This window comes from Malania oleifera, chromosome 12 (assembly GCF_029873635.1).
Source record: "Malania oleifera isolate guangnan ecotype guangnan chromosome 12, ASM2987363v1, whole genome shotgun sequence".
Classification (NCBI taxonomy): Eukaryota; Viridiplantae; Streptophyta; class Magnoliopsida; order Santalales; family Ximeniaceae; genus Malania; species Malania oleifera.
The window spans coordinates 87,112,048-87,138,480 of NC_080428.1; the positions used below are offsets into that span (position 1 = coordinate 87,112,048).

A 26,433-nucleotide genomic window follows, 5' to 3' on the forward strand; every position below is an offset into this window, starting at 1 on the left:
ATAATACAAGGGCACTCACCTTACTCAGTAAGCCCTCGGGTTAGGTATCTAGGTAAAGTTTCCAAGAATAGGGAAGTTTATTCACCCATATAAGTAGCTTCCCTCTGCACTAGTACCAATAGAAAATTACCATGACATTCACCTTCCTCAACAAGCCCTCAGGTGTAGAATTCTACTTTACTATAAGTACTTATGTAATTATAGTTACACACATCCAGTGCCATCATTTCACAAAGATCCACGTATATACACATACCACAACCAATCCACACAGGATGCACACATATTTTATGAACACCCACAAAGGGTCCATAACCACACAAGTGATACAGTCTACACAGGACCCACATCCACACAAGAATATACACATAGTCTTCATTCACACCCACACAGGGTTCATATCCACACAAAATATAACGTCCACACAGGACTCTCATCCATACAAAACACACAGTCCACACAGGACTAACACCTTCACAGAATACATGGTCCACACAGGACTAACACCTTCATAATAATATATCATGGCCCACACAGGCACCACAACCACACAGGTTACAAATCCACACACACAACCTCGTTCATAGTAAATCGGTAAAACAAAATCCTCATTCCACTACCAATGTTTTACCACCCTTTATATAATTGGCCATATAACGACCTCCTCATACCACTGCCAACGTTATATGACGATTTATATCGGGTACGATATAATGACCTCCTCATACGACTGCCAACGCTATATCGTAATTTACATGAACTACATTACACATCCTATGCATAGCCAATCATCCAGGCACATCCTCACATTTACCACAGTATTCACAATCATACGATACTCACAATTGAACAATAATCACAACCAAGTAGAATTACAATCCAAATAGTAGCCAAAAGCGAACAGTAAAACACTATCAAGCAGTACTTGCAACCATGCCACACGATTTTTCCCAAATACCATATATTTAACTAAAATCATTTTTGATCCAAAAGTCTACCCATTCAAATAAACATATCTAAATATATATATATATATATATATATATATAAATTTTATATACTCGAATTTAACCGATTTAAAAAAAAGCTGCTATAACGTTTTCCCTTTACCTGCTCCTCAAATTTTTGCCTAAGCCGAACAGAAAACGAGGCCTTGTATTCCAAAAATCCAAACTTACTCAAATCTCAGAACAATACTCATTTAATAGTTCCTAGGTTCCATATACTTCAATTTAATAATAAAATTTAAAAACATCTCACTTACCCTAATTTTGGGATGGTGCCCCAAAGTCTCAAATCAATTATCTGCTCCAATAGCTTTGCGGAGAATGATCCCATGAACCTTGTGGTGGTTTCAGATCGTCAAAACAATCCTTAATGGATCAAAAATCGAAGGAAATGGAGAGGGGAGACGTAGGGTTTCGGAGAAGAAAGAAAAGGAAAATCTATTTCCTTTGCAAAATGATTGCAGGACTTTCTTATAATCCTCTCTACGTAGAAAATCGTCGCCAGTTTCCCTAGACCTCCAGAAAATCTTCACCAGTTTTATCTTTAACCGTCCCAGATTTATCGTTTACCCAATTACCGCCCTGCAGTAAATTCCGAAAACCATCGCCGGTTTTCTCTCCTCTCCAGAAAACCGTCGCCACTTTTCTCCTGAACCGGCCAAAATCCAATTTCCCCCAATTTTTCTTTTTATTTCCCTTTATTTCTTTCTTTTATATTTATTTTCTTTTAATTTTAGGGTTCGGGTTGTTATAGAAATGGAATTGTATGCGAAATTCAAGAAGTACGAGTTTTGGTTGGAGCAGGTTACCTTCCTTGGAGACGTGGTATCCAAGGGTGGTATTTCAATAGATCCGAGCAAGATTGAGGTAGTAGTAGATTGGGTGCAACCGAAGAATGTGTAGGAAATCAGAAGTTTCCTAGGATTAATTGGGTACTACCACAGATTTGTTGATGGTTTTTCTAAATTGTTAGGTCCATTGACCAGGTTGATCAGGAAAGGGGTGAAGCTTGAGTGGTCAGATGAATGTGAGCAGAGCTTCCAGGAGTTGAAGCAGCGACTTATCACTGCACTAGTGTTGACGATTCTTTCAAATGAAAAGTGTTTCGTGATCTACAGTGATGCATCGCATAAAGGACTTGGCTATATTCTGATGCAGCAGGGGAGAGCGATTGTAAATGCGTCTTGTCAGTTGAAATAATATGAGAAGAATTACCTTACCCATGATCTGGAGTTAGCGGTGGTGGTCTACGCGCTGTAAATTTGGAGACATTATCTCTATGGGGGGCAGGTGTGAGATTTTTACCAATCACAAGAATCTAAAATACTTCTTAACATAGAAAGTATTGAACATGAGGCAGAAGAGATGGTTGGAGCTGATAAAAGATTACGAATGCACCATCAGTTACTACTCGGGAAAGGCTAATGTGGTAACTGATGCCTTGAGCCGAAAATTAGTGGGTGGATCAGTATCTGCAGTGGCAATACAACATCTGGTCCAGATGGATTTGGAGAAACTTGGGATAGAACTCGTAGAGGGCGATCACCAGGCATTCATTGCCAATCTAGTGCTATAGCTGACTCTACAAGAAAGAATTAAAGCGGCTTAGAGGAGTGATGTAGAGTTGGTAGAGCTTATAGAGAAGGAATAAGATAGTCAAGAGACAAATTTCAATATTTCAGATGATGGAGCCTTAAGGTTCTGTACTAAGCTATGTGTACCTGCCGACCCTAAGATTAAGAAAGTGATTCTGGAGGAAGCACACCGATCCCTGTATACAGTACATTCTGGTAGCACTAAAATATATAAGGATCTTCAGGACTCTTTTTGGTGGAGCAATATGAAAAGAGAGATTGCTGAGTTTGTAGCGTAGTGTTTGATATGCCAGCAGGTAAAAGCTGAGCATCAGAGATCGACGGGATCACTACAACCACTTTATATTCTTGAGTGGAAATGGGAGCATATAGTAATGGACTTTGTCATAGGGTTACTGCCTACACTGCATGGACAAGACGACATTTGGGTAGTCGTAGATCAACTAACGAAGACTGCCCATTTCCTGCCTATCAAAGTTAATTACTCTTTAAACAGATTGACAGAGTTGTATATACAGGAGATAGTTAATGTGCATGGCGTGCCAGTGTCCATAGCTTCAGACCGGGACCCACGATTCACATCCCATTTCTGGACGAGTTTGAAAGGAGTCATGGGTTCTTAGTTATCATTTAGCACAACATTTCATCCTCAGAAAATGGCAAACGGGGAGGATGATACATATATTGGAGCATATGCTACGTGCTTGTGTGCTGGATTTTGGAGGCAATTGGATACAGTTTATGCCACTAGTCGAGGTTGCATATAATGACAGCTATCAAGTCAGTATTGGGATGACACCATTTGAAACATTATATAGTAGGAGGTGTCGATCCCTGTTATATTGGGATAAAATTGGAGAAAGACAGATATTGGGGTTAGAATTGATACAGCAGACTCAGGACAAAGTCAGACTCATCAGAGATAGAATCAAAACAACACAGAGTCAACAAAAGAATTATGTAGATACTCACCGATAAGAGGTAGAGTTTGACACTAAGGATCACGTGTTTCTGAGGGTGGTACCGTTAAAAGGAGTTATGAGATTTTGGAGAGAGGGTAAACTGAACCCTAGGTATATTGGACCATTCCAGATTCTTGAAAGAGTGGGTCCAGTTGCCTATAGGTTGGTGTTACCACCAATTTTATCTAGAATTCACGATGTATTTCACATTTCCATGTTGAGGAAATACGTCTCAAATCCTTCCTATGTGATCAAATATTAGACACTGGAGCTTAGTGATGCCTTGTTTTATGAGGAAGTGTCAATGCAAATTTTGGATCAAGAAGAGTAGGAGCTGCGTACGAAAAGCATACCACTAGTAAAAGTTTTGTGGCGCAACCATATAGTAAAGGAAGCTTCCTAAGAATTAGAGGAACAGATGCGCCAGAGATACCCACATCTGTTCGTTGGGAACTAGGGTTAAGGTATGTATTTTGATTTGTATAATATAAGATAGGTGGAGTTTTGATTTTGATAAAAATGGTTTTGGGAGAGTTTTGTTTGGATTATTGTAATCTCCTAGGATGGTAAATGTAACGACAGTATTCCTCCGCCATAAGGAAGGGTAATTAATAAAATAGTGGTGTTTCTTCTTAAGAATGAGAATGTGATAAATGACAAATTTCGAGGAAGAAATTTTATAAGGAGGGGAGAAAGTAGAGGCCCAAAAAATCAAATTAATAAAAGTAATAAAAGAAAGAGAGAGGAAAATAAAAGAAATGAAAGAGAATGAAAAAGGGAAAGAGAACATCGGCAGGGGTTCGTTGACGAACCCAGAGTCTTCGTCGACGAATGTCCCTATAGTTCTCGTCGACGAAGTACACGTGTCTTGTTGACAAAGATACCGAGAGTTTGGGAAATTTCAGGTTCGTCGACGAACTAGCCTTCTCATCAATGAAGCACCTTCACAGGTTCGTAGACGAATCACTTAAACTCATCAATGAAGGTTGTACTATAAATATTGAAACCCTCATTTTCAGTGCATGATTCTCTCTCCTCTCACCTTCTTTCTCTCTAAACCTATGGTTCTCCCTCTCTCTCTCTCTCTCTCTCTCTCTCTCTCTCTCTTCAATTCCGACTCCGTTAAAGCCTGGATTGACGATCAGGAACCACCACCAGGTTCTTGGGAAGATTCTTTGCAACATAGGTAGAGCAGATTTTCAGTTTGGAGTTCTGGGGCATCATCCCAAAATCAAGGTAAGTAAGATATTTTAGGGTTTAATGGGTTGTTTGGAGTATTTGAAACCTAGGAAGTATTAAACGAAAGTTGTTTTGGGAAATGAGTTGTTTAACTTGGGAAAAATGTGATTTTTAGGGTTTTGAGCTACGAACACCGAGGTATATGTTTTAGGATGTTAGTGGACCTCTCAGTAAGTCAGGTAAGGGGAATAAATTATAACTGTCTTTTCTGAAAAATTATTGGTTGAGAAATATAAGAAATGGAATATGATATTTTACCTAAAATTTATTATGATATGAATATCTGATAAAAAGTGTGTGGCATATGATTTATACTGAAATGTATTTGAAATTGAGTTAAATGGTTTACATTGAGAATAATGAGCCTATAAAATGTGTACTGAAATATGAGATTTGAAATGTAAAAGATAACGAAAAGTGATACGTACCGAAAATTACCTTCTGAGAAATGATGAAATATGAAATGTGGAAATGTTTTATTGAGAAATGTTGAATAATGTGAAATGCGATATGTATATGTTATTAGGAGATGAAATGAGTATTGAATTGATGAAATATCATTGAAATGATGAAATGAGTAGTGAATGCAGGAAATGAAAATATTGCATTATGAAAGCTACAATGTAAATCTTGAGATGTGATACTGAAAATGTGAATATTGCAATGTTAATGTTGCAATGAGAATAATGAAATGTGACTACTGATATGTGAATATGAGAATATGAATATTGTAATGTGAATACTGTAATGTGGATATTGAAATGTGAATATGAGAATGTGAATATTGCAATGTGAATACTGCAATATGAATACTGCAATATGAATGTGAAATGAGATTACTAAAAATATGAAAAATTGCATTGTGAAATACTACAATTGTGATATATCGAAATATGGAAATGAAACCCTGATGGATGGATGTATTGTTGAAATGAGCATGGTACCATTGTTAGTGGTGATTAAGTGCAACCACACGGACTCGTGGAGCATGTGGTGTGATAGTTTGAATGAGCTAGTGTAAAGGGTTGTTTTATTCCCCAAGTCCGGATTAGGGTATATGACAGGCCATTCGTACTACAGACGAGTATATGGTGTGTTTATTTTGATCTAATCGAGTAGGCTAACCGCGGTTAGGTCCAGCCTTCGGGCCGCCCAATCCTAAACATGGGGGGAAGATTTAAGGTGGAAGATGAAAGAAGAGGAAGCCTTTTGTCAAGGACCTTGAGGTATGTATCCTAATGCATGCCACAAGCTAATTTATAGAAAACTTTCCCTTTCGTTTGCATTATTGTGTAGACATTTTCATTGGTAGCCAGTTGGGTCTTCAACCTCCTGATGAATTTGTGGAATAGCTCTCTTTTTTTCTTTGTCATGACTCATCTAGTAAATGAAGTACTGAATTGAGATTTGACTCAAATCTCTATAGTCTCCACTGTATACTCACAGGTTGCACAAAAAGAACCAACAAAACATGTGGGAAAAACAAAACAAAGGTAGAGAGCAGCACTAAAATTTCCTGCTTCAATTTACTTCCCCCTCCCCAATGATTTCCAGAAAATTTTGGGAGAACAGTCGAAATTTACCAAAATCTCAAAATTTCGGTCAAATTTCTACAAAATCGGATTTGTATCTCAATTTTGTTGCGAGACCCCTTGAAATTTGAAATTTTGACCTAAATTTCTACATTTCAACTTAAATTTAAGTCCTTGATTGTCACCATTATTCTAATTAGAAAAAACTGAAGTTAAAATTTCAGCATAAGCTATATAGCAGCTTTGCTTTCACTCAATGGTCTTTTTAAAAAGCATTCTTGGGGGCCACGTAACTTCAGCTTATCTGTGAATTAATTCTTTGACAATCAACTCATGTTTTGGTGACCTTTCAGGCATGCCTTGCCCCTGGGCTATGTTTTAATGCTAGGGAGTAGGGATTGGTGCTTATGGTTACCTACTAGATGCTCCCTTGTGTTAGGTGGTTTAGGATTTTCTTAACCCCAAAAGCTAACTCAAGGAGTGAGGCTTTCCCTCACACTTAATAAGTGACCGCCAGTCCCTTCCATAATCGATATGGGATAACCCAACAATCTCCCCCTCACACATCGGGATCTCTCCCGGCAAGGCAACCATCGGGATCTCTCCCGGCACGGCATACAAGGAAGAATGTTGGTGAACCAGGCTTTGATGCCAGTGTAATGTGGTTTAGGACTTTCTTAACCTCAAAAACTAACTCAAGGTGTAAGACTTTCCCTCACGCTTAGTAACTGACTATCAATCCTTCCACAATCGATATGGCATAATCCAACACTTTGGTGCCTTTGTCCTATGCCTAAGCATTGAGCTGCAAAATAGGGATTACTTTAGGATACGTTGGTGAATTTTTTTCATTGTTTGATGTATATTGTTATTAGTTCTGTACCTGCTCACTATCCATGTTGCCGGCTTGATCAGCAATTTTGGTTGAATGCAGTTACGCAGAGTTTTTGATTCTCATTGAATGTGTTATCCTGCCTGAATGATTATGGATAATAGTGCAAAATATATTATTTATGGAATTGGTTCTCATTTAGTGATTAAATGCATCAAAATTTCTTTGGATTGTTCACTTTGTGTCTTTTGCTAGCCAGGCTTGATTCAGTCTTATTGTTGCCTTCCACATTTGTTTTATAATACCAGCTACATATCTTTAGAACAACTTAGTCAGTGCGGGGGAGAAGCTAACCGACTCCCAGTCCAATTACTTTCTTAACCGTCCACGCCCAGTTTTAAAAATAAAAAATGTCGCACGAAACTACTAAGACGATCGTCTCGAAGAGCTCTGAGGGCAAGATTCTTCAGTTTTCAGCAGTTCTGCAAGCAGAACGACGGTGCTTCCGGCAACGTCGACGACGACCAAATCTGAGGTAGGGGAGTTGATGACTGATGCCACCGCGACATCATTCCCTCATCGGCGCAACCCTCTCCAAGGTTCGCCAATTCTGCAATATGCTGATGCTTCCGATGATGCTGCCGACGATCTGAAGCCCTCTAGGATCTCATCATGGTCTGTATCATATTTCCATCATCTTCCCCTTTTGTTTTCGTTAAGTTTCCGTTTTCGAATTTTAAGATGTTCATGCAGGACAAGTTGTTCTTACTGCCTCTTAATTCTGTATTTGCATATCAAACTGAATGTTTCTTTGTTGCTGAAAAATTGTTCCTTTGTTGTTCAGAAATCTTGATTATTTTGTTAGGGTTTTGTTGGGGGATTTTTATTTTTATTTTTAGTGGGTAGGCTGCGAACTGGACATAAAAGGGATGCTGGAGATAATCATTGTGATTAGTCGTAAAATTGATTATTTAATCAAATAGCTAAAGAAATATAAACTTATCTAGTTATTTATTATTCATTGTAAAATTGATTATTTATGCAGGTACTTAATTTTGGTATGTTTATAATAAACTAGTAAGGCGATACGCGAATGCACGTGACTTAATATTGTGAATTATATCAAGCTGTGAAAACTACTGTAAGCATAAAACAAAATATATTTTAGCCCAACCCTTGATTCTAGTAAATGACGAACTCTTCTTTGATCAAATATATAGAGAGGTTTTCTGTTTATTTGACAAATCTTGAAGTGCTGCTTCGTGGATGATAATGCCTTTGATAACATTTAGAAATGGCTAAGACCAAAAACACTTTTTTGTCAATATTTGTATAGTAAATAGTTCATGTACATATCTTGTAGTCATCATCATTAGATTGCAGACCATAATATTATGTTTAGTTGACGCATAAGGAAAATTATAAACAATAAAAATAACAAACCAAGTCTTGAGTCCCACTAGGTGGGGTCGGCTACACATGAGAAAAATTATAAAACAACAATAATGACAAAACCAAGCCTTAAGGTGGGGTCGGCTATATGAATCATTTTTCGCCAATTTATGCGATCATAGACCATTTCTTTTGACAGATTTAGAGATATTTAATCCTTACAGACTATCTCCTCACAAGTTATTTTAGGTCTATTCCTACCCCTTCTACTGCTCCCCACAGTAACTAACTCACTCTTCCTCACTGGCGCACTATGTGGCGTACGTTGCAAGTATCCATACCATCTGATTCGTCTCTTTCTTATCTTATCTTCTATAGGAGCTACACCTAACTTACTGTGAATATGTTCATTCCTTAATTTTATACCACTCATCCATCTAAGCATTCGCATCTTGGCAACTTTTACTTTTTGGATATTTTGTTTTTTCATCGCCCAACATTTTGATCCATATAGCATAGCTGGCCTTATAGCTGTCCTATAAAACTTCCCTTTTAATTTTAAGGGTATTCTGCGATCACAGAGCACACTTGAAGCACTTCTCCATTTTATTCAACCTGTTTTAATTCTATGCATTACATCATCTTCAATTTCTCCTTCAGCTTGCATAATAGATCTAAGGGATCAAAGTCTACAAGTGCTATTTATTTCTTCATCATCAGTTTAACTTTGTCTCCAATATTCCTCCTATCATTATTAAAATTACATTTCATATATTCTGTCTTATTTCTACTTATCTTAAAACCTCTAGATTCCAAAGCTTCTCTTTATAATAATTCTAACTCAGCCTCAACTCTGTCCCTAGTTTTATCAATTAATACAATATCATCTGCTAACAACATACACCATGGAACCTCCTTTTGAATACTCTTAGTCAGTTGGTCCATCACTAAAGCAAAAAGATAAGGACTTAAAGCAGATCCTTGATGTACACGTATGGTAATTGGAAATTCTCTATTTTCTTCATCTATAGTCGTTACATTGGTCATTACATTGCTCCATCGTACATATCTTTAATGACATCAAGTTTACCTACATACACAATTTTTTTCTAAAACCCACCATGGAACTTCCCTAGGTATCCTATCATATGCTTTCTCTTGGTCAATAAATATCATATGCAAGTTCCTCTTTTTTTCCTTAATTTTTTCCATTAATCTTCTTAAAAGATATATAGCTTCTGTGGTAGATCTCCCCCTATCCTCTGTTCATCCTCCGCTCTGCTCTGAGGAGAAACAGAGCAGGACGTCTTTTGCGGTTTTGATCTTTCTCTTCCTGGGTTCTGTTGAGAGCTTTAGCACAAAGAGCCAAAACTGACAGTCCTCAAATCTGATTTGGTTGTTTTGAGAGTCGTTTAGGGACACAATTCCTCTTTGTTAGGTTGTGCAGCATCCTTGGTAGGAAGCTGCGTGTTTTCAAGGTGATTTGTTGATGTAAAGTCAATTATCCTCTGTTTCTAGTATGTTGCTGTTGGTCTGTTGCTGTTCCTCTGTTCCACGGGCTGCTATCAGATGTACTCTATTTGCGGTTAGCTGATGATCCTGTTTTAACGCTATGTATTCGTGATTGATTGCTTACAATCTTGCACAGATTGCTGGTTGGTTTCGATTGGAGTTCAAATGCTTATTCCTGTGCTTGCCTGCATTCATTTCCAGTTGCTGCCAGCATAATGCCTGCAGTTGCTGCCAGCATAATGCCTGTAGCTGCTGCCAGGTTCTTTATTAAATGCCTGCAGTACTTTTCTGTGGTCTACCCTGTTCTTTGTGGTTAAGTTATTCCTCCTAGGATATTGTAAGCTCAGTTCTGCGGTCATAGCTGCCTCTTGAAGTTTTGGATTTTGGTAGGTCTAAAGTGCTGTAAGTTCTGGATATTTGAACTCCTGAGAGCACTGTTTTGTGCTAGTGTCCCTTGCCACAGCTGTTTTCAGTACTCTGTCCTTCCTACTTGGTGCTGTCACTTCAGTAGTTTCTGGTTTCCTTGGCATGAAAATTGCTACGTACACAAATGTAAGGACAACCTTAGAAGCAAGAAAGGGTGTTGGAAAGGCTTTTATTGTTGCATTTTGGTCTGGTGTAGTAATGGTTTTTCTCCTTGCTGCAAATGGTCTCGTGGTGCTATACATTTCTATACTATGGTGATGACTGGGAAGGCCTTTTTAAGGCTATTACTGGTTATGGTCTTGGTGGTTCTCCCATCGCTCTCTTTGGGAAAGTTGCCGGTGGTATCTATACTAAGGCTGCTGATGTTGGAGCTAATCTTGTGGGCAAAGTAGAAAGAAACAATCCAGAAGACGACCCAAGAAATCCTGCTGTGATTGCTGACAATGTTGGTGACAGTGTTGGGGATATTGCTGGAATGGGGTCTGATTTTTTCGGCCCATATGCCGAATCATCTTGTGCAGCTCTTGTTGTTGCTTCCATATCACCCTTTGGAACTGATTTCTTTGAAATCAAGGCTGTCAAGGAAATGGAACCATCATTGAAGAAACAACTTATTATTTCCACCATTCTTATGACTGTGGGAATTGGAATTGTTAGCTGGATTGCCCTTCCACCATCATTCACAATCTTCAATTTTGGTGAATTGGAATTGTTAGCTGGATTTCCCTTCCACCATCATTCACAATCTTCAATTTTGGTGCTCGCAAGGTTGTTAAGAACTGGCAGCTGTTCCTGTGTGTGGCTGTTGGTCTTTGGGCTGGACTTATTATTGGGTTTGTGACTGATTATTACACCAGCAATGCATACAGCCCCGTACAAGAGGTTGCAGATTCCTGCAGGACTAGAGCTGCCACCAATGCTATATTTGGACTTGCCTTGGGATACAAGTCTGTCACAAGTCCTATTTTTGCCATTGCAATCAGTATTTTTGTTAGTTTCAGCTTTGCAGCCACGTATGGTATTGCTGTGGCAGCTCTTGAATTGCTAAACACCATTGCTACTGGATTGGCCATTGATGCCCCACCAGTGAATGCTGGAGGCATTGCTGAGATGGCTGGCATGAGCCACCGTATCTGTGAGAGAACTGATGCCCTTGATGTTGCAGGAAACACCACTGCAGCTATAGGAAAGGGATTTGCCATTGGATCTGCTGCACTCGTGTCTTTGGCACTGTTTGGTGCCTTTGTGAGTCGTATTGGGATTTCAAGAGTTGATGTCTTGACCCCAAAGGTTTTCATTGGTTTGATTGTTGGTCATTTAGGTGAATTAGCTCTCTTTGGTTTTTCAATGGCCACTTCTTTCGCAATCGTGACCGGTTTCAGCTTGTTGATGGGAATGGCAAGCGCACTGGATACATTATGTAGCCTGTCCTATGGGGCAAAGCAGTACTACATGCTTGGAGTTCACTTGCAAAAAGCCATGTTTGTTCTTTTGCTTGGAAGCATACCCTTTGCTGTTATCTGGGCAAACACAGGATCCATTCTCATGACCCTCAGCCAAGATCCTGAAATATCAAAGGAAGCCCTACACAATATTCTCCCTTTTCTTGGACTGGCTTTTCCTTCTGCCCTTATGGTCTGCTTGGAAATGTGGTCATTTGAAATGATGGTTCTTTTATCTGGTCTTCTTCCTAATCCAAAGTTAGAAGCCTCGGTGCTCTCAATCAGCCTCAATACAGCTGCAATTGTTTGGATGATCCCATTTGGACTCGGTGGTGCTGTGAGCACTCGAGTTTCAAATGAACTAGGAGCTGGGCATATTCGAGCTGTTCGAATGGCAGTATGTGTTGTGTTAGTGATTGCCATTACTGAGGGTGTTTTGGTTGGGTCAGTGCTGATATTGATTTGCAACATTTGGGGCTATGCTTATAGCAATGAAATAGAAGTTGCCAGATATGTAGCAATCAAGTTGCCTTTGTTGCATCATCCAACTTCCGAGATGGGATACAGGGTGTACTTTCAGGGGCTGCTAGAGGATGCGGTTGGCAGAAAATTGGTGCAGTTACCAATCTTGGATGTTATTATCTGGTGGTTTTTGTTATTTTTCAGTTCAGCTTTCATTGCTGAAATTTCTTGTAACAGTTTCTGTTCTTATTTCTACCGTTGTCAGCCTTCATTGCTGGTGGTTTCCATTATTTTTCAGTTTAGCCTTCATTGTTGAAATGTCTTGGAGTAGGTTCTGTTCTTATTTCTACCGTTGCCAGCCTTCATTGCTGGTGGTTTCCGTTACTTTTCAATTCAGCCTTCATTGCTGAAATTTATTGGAGCAGTTTCTATTCTTATTTCTACCTTTTACAGCCTTCATTGCTGGTAGTTTCCGTTACTTTTCAGTCCAGCCTTCATTGCTGGTGGTTGCTAGCCTTCATTGTTGGTGGTTTCGAGTGATTGGCCTTAATTGCCATGAGATCATTGTTCGTGATCAGCCTTCATTGCTGAATTTCTTAGAGCATTTTTGTACCAGCCTTCATTGCTGGTAGTTTCAAGTGATCGGCCTTAATCACCAAGAGATTATTGTTCGTGAAGAATGTAGGAGGTTGCAGAGACAACTGCTACAACACAATCGGAGGAGATTGTTCGATCCCAACAAATTGCAAAATATCCAGGCAGGGGTTAGGTAGTTCAGTGTTCCAGAGTATTGTATCCAAACTGGGAATGGAAAATACCCATTCGCCAGCTTGAGGGGGAGTGTGGGAAAACATGGTTAATAATTTGTAATAAATGATGTTTATTTTATATTTATATTGTAGCTGTAAATAATGCTGCAAATCAGGCAGCATGCTGGCACTGAACATGTGCCTGAAATCCTGGCAACATGTTCCAAAAATTCTGGCAGCATGTTCTAGAAATTCTGGCAGCATTTAGGTGCTGAAAATCTGTGAAAATATGACACCAACTATGTAAACTTCTTGCATATAATGATAGCAAACCCTATGGTAGGGTAAGACATTAAGACCAAAAGATGTAGGCCCTAAAATCTGACAAGCTTCATTAACAACCTTTTTTTGCATATTTTCTTGCCTCCTTATACTTTTCAAAGTTATCCCCATTTCTACATTTTTACCACGTCTTATACCAAATTCTTTTTGTCTTTACGATTTTTTGTACATCTTTATCCCACCACCAACCTTCTTTGCTATTCGAGAATCTTCCCCTTGATTCACCTAAAATCTATTTTGCTACTTTTTAATAGAGCTTGCTAATCTACTCCAAAGAGTATTTGTATCTATCTTACCCTCTATAGTCCAATCCCCATCTTTGATAATTTTATCTTTAATTTTTATTATATTTTCTCCTTTTAGGTTCCACCACCTAGTTCTTGGTAGGCTCGCCAAGGCTTGGGTTTTTAACTACCAAAAATAATATTTATATTACCTAACAATCCTAAGTCCAATAGAAAGTGGGGAAGTCGGGTGTCGATCCTTAGAGACTTAAAGTGCAGTTATCAAACCACTTCTAAATTAATTTATTGGAGCCTTTGTAACAGAAAAGTAAAAAGATGGTATTTTTTAGGGTGTATTCTATCAGCTACGTGAAAGCATGTAAATGAAAGCATGTAAATCTAACTTAACTGTACTCCTACAAAGCAGTGCTCAATCATGAATCAAACTTAGGATGTCGTGTGCGTAATCTAAGTTAAGGGAGTTTACCGCATTAAACTAACCGGAACCCAGCTAAACAATCCAAGGAGCCATTCGATGGCATAGAGTAGCAAGGGTGCACCAACCGTCCAAAACACGGTCGGAAACCGGAGTATTCTCCATCACAACGATCATGAGAACCTTTGTGGGAGACTGTAGCCTAATATGTGTACCTCACCAAAGCTATAGAAGTGCTATCCTATCTACCAGGTATTCATCACAATCAAGCTATAAAGGAAATCAGTAAAGGAAAGCGATTAAATGAAAGCAGATAAACGAAAGCGGTAAAGAGAAAGCATGTAAAAGATCAATCCTTTGTATTCAAATCGTCTGTCACTAACGAGTGGAGGTACAACTGAATGATCATCTAATCTATGTGGAAAGCACAAGAGCCTTGCCGGTTGTCACAGGCCATTGAACACTTCTTGCACAAACCAGAACAAGTATTGAGATCTACTCTAACTAATCTACAATGGCTCTCAATGACATCTTAAGTCCGTTAATAACCTAAGAGAGGCCAAAGAGGAACCCCTAGAACATATTCGTAGCTATTATTTATACCCATTAGGGTTTACAAGGTTTGAAATTCAAAAATGGCAACTTTTGCAAGTATCTCGCGATGCAGATCATCAGTTTCGACTAAGTCGCATCCATGTTCTTCCTTGGTTGCGCTCTGGTCGGAGCTCTCATGAAAGCAGGGATTTGAATTCAGTTCTTCTCGACATGGTCGCACTGTCGGGTCTTGTTGGTCGAGTCTATGGTCGAGGCTTGCAGGATCTCGACTTCAGGAAATCTCAGGAACTCGACTCTGTCGCTCGTGATAGTCTCTCTAGTCGAGCATTTGGTCGAGGCTCTCGGTAATTCTATCTTCATTTAGCTTCGGCCTCTGAACCTAGTCACCTGAGAAAGTCACTATGTTGAAGACCTGGTCGAACCTTGCAATTGTTCTATTTCAGGCTTGAACCTTGGAGGCTGCGTCTATTGCCTTGGTCGCCCCTGTTGGTAGCTAGTCGCTCCACATGGTCGAACAAGATCTTTCTTCCTTAAATGCACTGAAGCTCTAGGGACTTGGCTAAACACTTGATTTGAGCTTTGAGTGTCCCAAATATCCCCTTATCTTCTCATAATGCCTAACTCCGTGGTTTTTAACGTGTTTTCCCTAAAACATGAGCAAACCTTGCGTAGTTCTAAAATATGATAACAAAGGGTTGCATACAAAATAAATGAGGATAAACAAAGGTAAATGAGGGTCTAAAATTATATATTTTAGGGACTCATTAGTTCTCTTACACTGGTTTATTTTATCCTTTTTCTTCCATTTTTAATACATATATCTAACTCTAAGACTCTATGTTGTGTGGTTAGGCTTTCACCTAGAATAACTTTACAATCCTTGCATGATAAACAATTTACCCTCCTAGTTAAAAAAAAAATCTATTTGATTTCTATTTTGTCCACTTTTAAAGGTTATTAAGTGTTCTCTCTTCTTAAAGCAAGTATTCATTATACTAAAATCATGGTATAGCGAAGTCTGAGATCATTTCCCCAGTCTCATTTTTGTCTTTATATCCATATCCTCTATGTATCCTCTCATATTATCCCTTCCAACATGTCCATTCAAATCTCCTCCTATAAATATTTTCTCAGTCTCTAGTATGCCTTGTATAATATACTATCCATATCTTCCCAAAATTGTTTTTTTAAGATTTTCTGCTTAGCCGACTTGAGGAGCATGAGCACTAATGATGTTTATTATCTCTTGTCCTAATACCATCTTGATTTCTATAATTCTATCCCCTATTCTATTTATATCAACAACGCTATCTTTTAAGTTTTTGTCTATAATAATTCCTACTTCATTCTTGTGTTTTTCTTTTCCAGTGTACCAAAGTTTAAAACCCGATTTATCAATTTCTCTAGCTTTCTCCCCCACCCACTTAGTTTCTTGAAGGCAAATTATATTAATTCTTCTTCTGATCATTGTGTCCACAATTTCCATGCTTTTGCTTTTACCCGTAAGTGTCCCTATATTCTAAGTTGCCAATCTAATCCTAGTTTCCTAAACTAATGTCTTTACCTGCCCACGTTCAAAATGATGTAGAAACCCTCGCATATTTGACATCGTACCCAGGCGCCGACACGGCGCATTGCTTCGGGGTGACAACCTAGCCCACGCTCACCCACTTTTCGCTACACCCAGGTGGTACATGTGCAACGCGTCACTCGTAGGGGATGCCTTAGCAAATATTCGGTAAGGATTCATATCATAGTGATCTGACAAATTTTACGCTGGTTGTCAGCTACTTAACACAACCCTTTTTGTAACGCCCTGCTTAATTATCTGATTTTTTTTTTTCCACTGTAATAATTATCATACTCTGATACCATAACATTATCCTAAGCAGCGAGAAGCATAATACAAACAAACATTTTCATACATAGTGATATACCACACTATACAATACCAAAGTGCTATCATGTTTCCCAAAAGAATATATACATGTGTTACTGAATCCCCAAAATTTCCCTCAACTAGCTAGGGTAATACAAAAATGCTCCCCAAAAACAATACTCACTCTCTGTAAGGGCACTACTGAAGTTCTTCTATTTGCGAGCCTGACCTGTTCGCCTACCCGGATCACCTAAAAAATATATCAACACTGGGACGAGCCAACGCTCAGTAAGAGAAAATATGCTATTACTAGTGTGTGGCAAATGAGCTACTATATATCATGAAATCTGTGTCATATAACCATGAATAACTTAGTACAAAAGTACAGTACAAATAATAAAGCACACCACCCCTTTTCCCTATTGCTTAACATATCAGTATTATGATTATAATTCAAAATACTTCTAGTGTATATAAGTAGGATCCCCGTTTCTGTAAATCAATACGTAAGTAATAGTAACTAAAACTGTTCCCTGTGGCTATCTGTGTCATGACATGCCCCTCATGACAAGGTTGTGCGGCCCGTAGGCTGGATTTACCCTAACTGGCCAACCAGGAATAAATCACTAAACTCCGTCAGTCGACCTGCCCACCTCAACCCATATCTGGATGGGGAGCCTAACCTCTTTAAGGGCCTCGGTGGTTGACTTTACCACGTATATCTGAATAGGTGGTTGCACTCATAAAGTAACATAGTATCTGTAGCAACGGTACCGTGCTCTGTAGCTGCAAGTCCAACAGGGTCTGATATCGTATAATATATTTCTATATACATGTCTATATGATTTACCATGATTCTGAAGTACCGAAATAACCATGATACTGCATATCGTACTGAAATCTAAATAATCATAACATGAAACTGCATATTCGTAATACTGAAATTCGTGTTATCATGGTACTGAAATTCATAAGATCATGGTACTGAAATATCGTAAAATCATGGTACTGAAATCCATAAAATCATGATACCGAAGTTCGTTTAACCATAATATTGAAATTCATGAAATCATGAAACTAAATTCATAAACATATCCCCGTACCATATACATAATCGCAAGTCACACCATACTAAAATACATAATTTTCGTAAATAAATAAACTGCATAATATTCAAAAAATTTCTAGTATAGCATATTTCCCTTACCTTATCTCTGAATGTTTTGGTATCTATTTTCTCTCCCTCATATTATTAAAATGTTATTATTCTTTGGGTCACTACACTTTTCCTTTACCCGGGCTTGAGACTGGTTGTGTGTTAAAACTTAGATTTAGGTGCAAATTTGTTTAAGCTTGCTACAATTTTGGTGAGAATGCTATTCATAAACAAAACAAATTATAAGATCCATAAAAATTATTTTTGCATCCTCACGGGATCTATTCACACTTAATGTTATAGAAGTTAGATTTAGTTACAATTTCTTTTAAACTTGTTGCAATTTTGTTAAGAATGCTACTTATAGAAGCATAATTTTTTTTTTTTTTTTTTTTAGCATCTTCACAAGACCTACTCACGCTTATGTTATAAAACTTAGATTTAGTTACAAATTGGTTTTAGCTTGTTGCAATTTTGGAAAGAATGCTATTCGTAAACAAAATAAATTATAAGATGCATAAAAATTATTTGTGCATCTTTAGGAAACCTATTTGCACATTTGTTATTAAACTTAGATTTAGTTACAATTTTGTTTAAGCTTGTTGCAATTTTGGTAAGAATGCTATTCATAAACACAATAAAAATTATAAAGTTCATAACATTTATTTTTTCAATAAAAAAATGCAACCTAACAAAGATTCGTTCCATAAATAAGTAGAATAAACTCATAAATATAGTTTATTTATTTGTTAAATTTATCCCCAAGGCAAAACAATATTTTTAGAGAAATTTGAAAACTACCTTCTCTATTTGTTTGGAAAGTTGAAGCAATTTAGTAGGAGACAAGCTTAAAACTGGACTCAAGCCTAACTCATCGTAAAGCTATAATAAAACTCCTCATGAACATTCATAGTCTAAGACACAAGCAATGCAAAAAATAAGGATATATATATATATATAACCAAGAACTCGTAATGACCATTGTGAGTTCTAACCGTAGTCTTCTGAATGTCATCCTTACATATCCAAATTTGGTAATAGCCTAATTACAAATCGAGTTTGGTGAAGTGTTGGGCACCTCCCTACTCATCTAACAATTCTTCTGCAATAGGGATCGTATATTTATCCTTTAGAGTGCTCTTGTTTAGTACTTGATAACACACATCTACCAAAAGCCATCCTTCTTCACCAATAAAACAAGAGAAGAATATGGACTAACATGGTTGAATAATGTTAGAATCTAACATTTCTTAACTATTCTATTTCTTCTTTTTAAAAGTAAGGATAGTGATAAGGACGGATATTAGTAGGGACACTACTTGGCAATAAAGGAATGTAGTGATCATGTATTTGCTGAGGTGGCAATACTTTTTGTGGCCCCACAAATAGGTAAAAAAATTCTGAAATAAGAAATTCTAGACCTTCATCCAAGCCAGATTGATGTTTTAACTCCTCTGGTGCTTGAAGTTGTACTAGGCAGTCATGTCGCTCCTTTTTAAGGAGCTTCTTCATACAATGGCTTGAAATTGTAGTGGCATTACCACAACATTTGCCTTTAAAGTCACTCTCTGGCCATTCACAACGAACTTCATAACCAGTTTAGACAAATTCCAAGCTAACCTTTGGACACTTGCTCTAACATGTCAAGGTCCTTCCATCTACAACCTTCACATCAAACTTTTCACATTGCTCCACAGGATAGGATAGCCATTTAGCAATTTTAGTGTTTATGAGATTATTAGTGCTACACATATCAATTAAGATAGTAATAGGTTGACCTTTTAGAAAGCCACCAATTTTCATGATTTGAGGATGAGCACACCCAACTAAAGTATGAACTAAAAAAGTGATAGATTCATCATTTTCATCAGATTCCATACCTTCCTGATTTGAATAAGGGGAATCAAATCTCAACCTCTTATGGTTCCTCCACTGGTTCAATCATCAAGAGTCATACCTTTTTTGCAACAATGCCCTCTACGTCACTTCTCATCACAATGCCAACACAAACCTTTTTTCCTTCGCTTTTTAAGTTCCTCCTAAGTCAATCATTAGGCAGGAGGATTTAAAACAGGTGGTGTGATAGTATTGCTAACATTTTGCTTGCTAATGGTCTTGCTGGAGTGAAATCTTTCTTCTCTCAACTTCTGTTCTTCTTTTGTGCGAAGTAAATTGCGACAATCATAGTCTATGGCCGATGCACTTTGACCTCACAGTGCTCACACCGAATGTCAGGTAGGAGACCTTAAATAGATGTACCGCTAAGTTGGCATTTATTCCAATTTTTTGTCCTATTTGATATCTAGTACTCCAAGATAGTGCTAGTTTGGTGTATTTTGGCAATCATTCCATCAATATTCTTATATCTAGTGGACTCCAATCAGACAAGTAATTTGAAAACAAATTCTGCCCATCAAGGCATTTTGTAACAAGTTTCAACCCAATCATACCATTGAATAGTATCGCCATCTAGACTAATAGCAGGAATCTCAACTTTAGGTGTTTTTGGAGTGCGGTGAAAGTGAAAGTGTTTTCCTGCTCTAAAAACCTGACCAATGGGGTCATTAATGTAGAGGCATCATACTCTTTCTTTTTATGGGAATATGAATGAATAGTTTAGAGAGCAATGTCGAGATCTCTTCAAATTGAGGCTTAAACATATTGCTAAATTCATCCTTTAGCGTAGCCTTTTTTGGGATTCTGCTAAACTTTTTAGACCATTGCATATGAATGGAGATCAAGAATTCCAAGATCTTGCTTTTGTTGGCAGGTTAACAACATCCACAAGAATGCCGACTTTAATACACAATGATAAGACCATAGGGTTTTCTCATATAAAAATTGGGAAAATTGAAAGAATGGAAAATAATAAGAGAAAAGATTGTTGATCACTTCGAGGCGATGTACCACCAAATTAGCCAAAGGCTATGAATTATGTTATTGCTTGAATGAAAAAACCCTAATAGGGTTACAAATATATAGGGTAGGGAACCCTACTCCTATTAGGAATGTAAAATATCCCAATTCAAGTCCTTAATGAATTCAAGCCTAATTGATTCGGGAATCCTATAACATTAAATAAAAATCCCAAAATTAAATAGATTCCTAACATTAAATAGAATCTCAATTGATTTGGGACTTGTAACACATTATTTAAAAATCCCAATTGATTTTGGAATAGTAACAATATCGGATTCAGTTTTTTGTATCTTGAAAAGTGGGATATAAAAAAACACTCAAAATTCATGTTCGACTAAGTATTTTCCAAACTTGGTTTTTGGAAACTAGTCCAAAAACCTACCTAAATTATATAGGTATTTATGAAATGATTCTAAGGTGTTTTCTATGTTGCTGGATACAATTTTTTGAATGCAAAGAATACATGGGGATGGGGTAAACCCATTTTCCAGTAATAGTAATAAAAATAATAATCATTATGGTCTTATTAACAAATTGCCAATCTTAACCAAACCTAGTTCCACTGGTTTCATTTCCAAGAACAATGAAAAACAGTTAACGAGACACAATTTTCAGTATAAAAGGAATAATAATTTCATGATACAATCCTTTGTTTTGATTTCCAAAAACAACAATAGGAAAACTCATTTTTAAACCCTTAGTCAAACAGGCTCTTATATATTTTCCATCCTCATTTTTGGTTTGTTTATAGTACACTGACCGAAATCTCTAACAATTTTCCAAGACGATGAGACTCGTGAGAGTCAACTCCTGATAATTGATGCTGTACAGCATAGTCCTCCCGTGTCTGCTGCTTCCTCTTCTTCTTCTTCACCTCTTTTTGTGCTATGCATCACAAAAACTTAATATAGGCATGGACGAAATCGAACATGAAAACACCATGCATTGATGGAGGAGTTTTGCACAATCACCACCTCCTAATTATGGGATTGATTAGGGTTTGAATTTTGCAGCATTAATTAGTGCTTCTTTTGCAGATGGGTTCATGGAAGTTTCCATGTGTGCTTATTTTTTCTTTGTTTGATATTGCAGATTAGTCGATATTGCTTGACCCTAATTTTTGGTTAGGGATGCAATTGTATGTGCCTATTATTTGGATTTTCACTATTAACAGACTTAAATGACTCTTTTGTACTAAATTGTTGATTCATTTCTAATCACATTCTTTCTTTGATATTTTCTCAAGAAACAAACATAAAATTAAGGAGGTATTGGGTAATTTTATTTGTGTTCTTGTTTTTTTTTTTTAATGATTAAATTTAAAAAAAAATAAAAAATACATACTCAGATGTTTAACAAACAAGTTATACCTCTCTGTGTTAAGGGGTTTCAATCAAGTTCTAAGTCGGCTCATAAAATCCAAAGTCTAATTCAGTATTTAGTGCTTAATGCGTAGTTTTGTCAAACACCCCCTTAGAACTTTTTTGCCCCTGTTTGTTACTGTTTGGCAGAGACTATATTTCTTTGGTATATAAACTGGTTTAGATTTGAGATAAGAAACTGGGCATTTAAAAAGTTATTTTAGCAATCAAATATTCTTCTTTGACCAGCGGCATAGCCCTTCCACTCCAATCAAGCAGTCAATTACATATTGAAGGATATTCTCATTGCAGATGATGAAAATTTTTAATGTTACTTGTTTTTACCTATTACTCTACGTAGTCAGTACTTGTAGGGAAATACATAAACAGAATGATTTATTGACAATACTCACATGGTCTGCTGATTTTTATTTGAAGTCAAATTTTATATGCATTTTGGTCTGTTGGTTTTACTAATGCTAGCTTTAATGCTTGTTGGCTCCTGAGAAATGGTATGATTTCATCATGCTTGTGTGCTTGGTATTTCATTCTAGTTGATATCTTGGTCATTGATTTATTACTCATGGAATTCTGGCAATGGACTTTATATCAGTTCATATATATATATATATATATATATATATATATATATATATGTATGTATGTATGTATTTATGCACACATTTTTATGGTTTAGATAAAATTGGAAATAGATGTCTTTATGGAGCAGTAACGATTGTATTTGACAAATTTTTTATTTGAAACTTATGTTTGTTATTATTTTTTAGCCTTTGGATTTGAATCAATTGTTTGTTAGCTAATGAACTTGATAGTTCATGTAGTAACCCCAATATATATTTATCTTGGAGGAGATATTTTTAGATATTTATATATAAATATCTTGGAGAAAATATTTTTAGATTACTTAAGGGTTAAGTTATGTTTATTATATAACTCTCTCTCTCTCTAAGATCTTGGGCGGCTCGTTGCCCGAATTAACGATCCAACATTACTACGTGGATCAGCAAGTGAATCTCTACAAGTCCTACAGAGTAGAACCTCGATTTGAGGATTTCTGGGTTTTTACCCCGAAGTTGAGGTAAGGGTTGAAACGAGCCTAGTGACTTGTATATCTGTACTAAATAGGGTGATATTGACGTATGGTCTTTCGGTTTTAGGATTTGAGAATCTGTGTGGCTGTTTCGAGCCGTTTGGAGTTGTGTTTCGGTATTCGGGAACAGGTAAGGGGATTTGTTTATATCAGTTATTTTTAAAATCTAATCTGGTAGAACTGTAGGTTATGTTTATACGGATGTTTTGATTACTTGTTTGGAAAATTTTACCAGGTGAGATTGCCGGTTTTTCGGTTGTGCGGTTTTCGGGAAAATTAGGGTTTCGGGTACCGTCTCCGTTTCTTTTGGAAAATCGTTTATTTGAATAAAACTAAAGTATAGAGATGATCGTACCTTTATTCTATGTTAAACTGTATTTCCGGATCAATTATCATATGATTGTTTAATTATCCAAATAGATATGGCAAGAAAGATATTTTGTGATGATTGAGTTGTGATGTATTTGAAATGGAATATAGGAACTGGAGTTCCAAACTGTTTTCAGGAATGGTGGTTACTGACATGCCGGTTTCATTACTGTGGGGTCAATAATGACATGCCGGTTTGATTCCGTGGGATTGAGACATTTCGGATTAATACCGTGGGGTTGTAAGACATGCCAGGTTAATACCGATGGTCGTAAATTGCCGGTTTATGCCAAAGAGTGTGAAAACACTAAATTTGTGCCGGTTCAATACCGTGGGTCAATAATGACATGTCGGTTTGCCGGATTATGGTTACTAAAACGCGGTTCAATACCTTGGGTCAATAATGACATGCTGGTTTGTCGGATTATGGTTACTAAAACGCCAGTTCAATACCGTGGGATCAATAATGACATGCTGGTTTGCCGGATTATGGTTACTAAAATGCCGGTTCAATATCGTGGGGTCAATAATGACATGCCGATTTATCAAATTATGGTTACTAAAATGCCGGTTCAATACCGTGGGGTCAATAATAACATGCCGGTTTGCCAAATAATATCGAGGGTTGTGGAATGCCGGTTCTATACCGTGGGACAATAATGACATGCCAGTTTGCCGTATTATCCCGATGATTGTAAAATATACTGGAATTGTTTGTGAAAATACTGGAAATGCGAAATGCTTTGTTTCTTATTGGAATAACACTTTTGTGCCCACACACTGATATCACCTGATTCTCCCTTACTGAGAAGTGTGTCACCCCAATCATACAAATTTATTTTAGGTCCTTTAGGAAGCCGGACCTAGCGTTCTAGAGGGTTCTAGAGCATAGTATTCTGTTAGTTTTTTGTAAGTACTGTTGTGAGTACTGAACTGTAGCCGGGATCATTTTGGATTATGTTGGATACCTTGGGTTGATGTTTTATATTATGACAGACTTAGTGCTCTGGTATGAATGAATGTAATAGGTTGAAATATGTTTCGCTGCGTTATTCATGTGAATAATGGTTGTGAGTAGGGTATCCGCGAGCCCTATCAGGTTGGACCCTCATATTTATTGATATCATGGGTGTTTGAATGATACAGATACAGGTTAGGATCTCATATCACACCCTAAGGCCCACTTTTCGGGGTTCGGAGCGTGACAGTTTGGTATCAGAGCTAACCAGGTTGTTAGGTCTTGTAGACTTGGTTAGGCTTGATTAGGTGAATATACCAGAGTATAGGAATGTAAGGAATTGGTAGATTGAGATATGGGTAGAGTAGGTTAAGGGTTGTCTTGTAGCTAGACAGGGATTCATTGACGGTGTTCTGTGTTTTTCCTAGAATGACGATTTCAGTAAAATCACGGCAAATCATTGATAGTTTCGTATCGGTGTGGTGAGGCAGACCTGGACCCGAGAGTTTAGATGTTGACTTGATTATTTTGCAAGGATTGTGTTAATTGTGCTATGACATAGGAATGCTAATATATTCTTGTCCTGTTTTCAGAATGGAGCCCAAGGATAACAACTTGGACGGTAGCTTGGAGGGGACTTCGAGCGATGGGTCTCTTGCCGTGCCTCGAGGCTTGTTTGAGCAGGTCTTGCGGGAGATTGGGCGGAGTGTTAGGGGACGGGAACATCCACCTACTGCTGCGGGTTGCACTATCGAGAAATTTACCCGCATGCATCTTCCAACGTTCACTGGAGGATTTGACCCAATAGTGGCCGAGAATTGGGTGCAGAAGACGGAGAAAATACTGAAAGTTCTGCATTGTGCAGACGAACAGAGGGTTCTTTATGCTGCATTTCAGCTAGCAGGTGAAGTTGAGAGATGGTGGATGGCCGTGAGTCTACTGGAGGAGCAGAGGACCGGGCCATCATAGATGACGTGGAGTCGTTTCAAGGAGGTATTCTTTGAGTATCACTTCCCGGCTTCCACCCGAGATGCGAAGGCGGATGAGTTCTCTAGTCTGACCCAAGGAACCTTGACGGTGCAGAGATATGTGGCCAGGTACATTGAGCTATCTCGTTTTGCTCCGTGCCTAATATCGAACGAGTATGAGAAGACTCGGAGGTTCGATAAGGGTCTGAGGAAGGATATCCGTAAGCAGGTGGCAGTTCTGCAAATTCAAAAATTCGCTGTACTGGTGGATAAAGCCACCGTGGGTAAAGCTAGTCTTCAGGAGGAAGTGGTAGTCCAGGATCAAAGGAAGAGGCCAACGCCTTCTGGTTCTCAGACTGGTGCTCATCAGGGGCAGTGGAAGAAGAATAACTACGGTGCTAGTAAACGACAAGAGGTGGAACCACAGGGTCCACAGGGGGATTCATCTCGCGCACAGTGTCCCAGGTGCCATAGGTGGCATGAGGGTGAGTGTCGGCCGTTCATGGATAACTGTCACCATTGCGGCGAACAGGGCCACGTGGCACGAGTCTATTGTGCGTTGATGAGTGCTACACTTGCACTGAATCAGTATGGGGGAGATAACCAGGTGCCCCAGGGAACTTTGCAGAGAAACACGGCTCAGGCGAGAGTTTACTCGCTTACCCCTGCCGATGCAGAGAACGCGGGCGACGTGGTAAGAGGTACCATGTTATTGCTTTCGAATAAAGTCACGCAAGCCAATGATAAGGAGTTAGTGGAGGTTGTAGAGAAAGTGCAGAAGGGGTTGGCTGTAGATTTTAACATCTCTAATGATAATGTATTTAGGTTTGGCACCAGGTTGTGTGTTCCAAACGACGAGAAGATAAAGAGATCGATTCTGGAGGAGGCATATTGTTCTTTGTATACGGTACATCTGGGTAGTACGAAGATATATCGGGATCTGCGCGGATCCTTTTGGTGGAGTGATATGAAAAAGGAGATTGCTCGATTTGTGGAGAAATGTCT

General features: G+C 38.0%; 1 pseudogene; it reads left to right on the forward strand.

Annotated features, from left to right (window-relative positions):
- The first annotated feature begins 1,763 nt into the window (after positions 1–1,763).
- LOC131144055 (uncharacterized) lies at positions 1,764–25,429 on the forward strand (annotated as a pseudogene).
- The last annotated feature ends 1,004 nt before the right edge of the window (positions 25,430–26,433 follow it).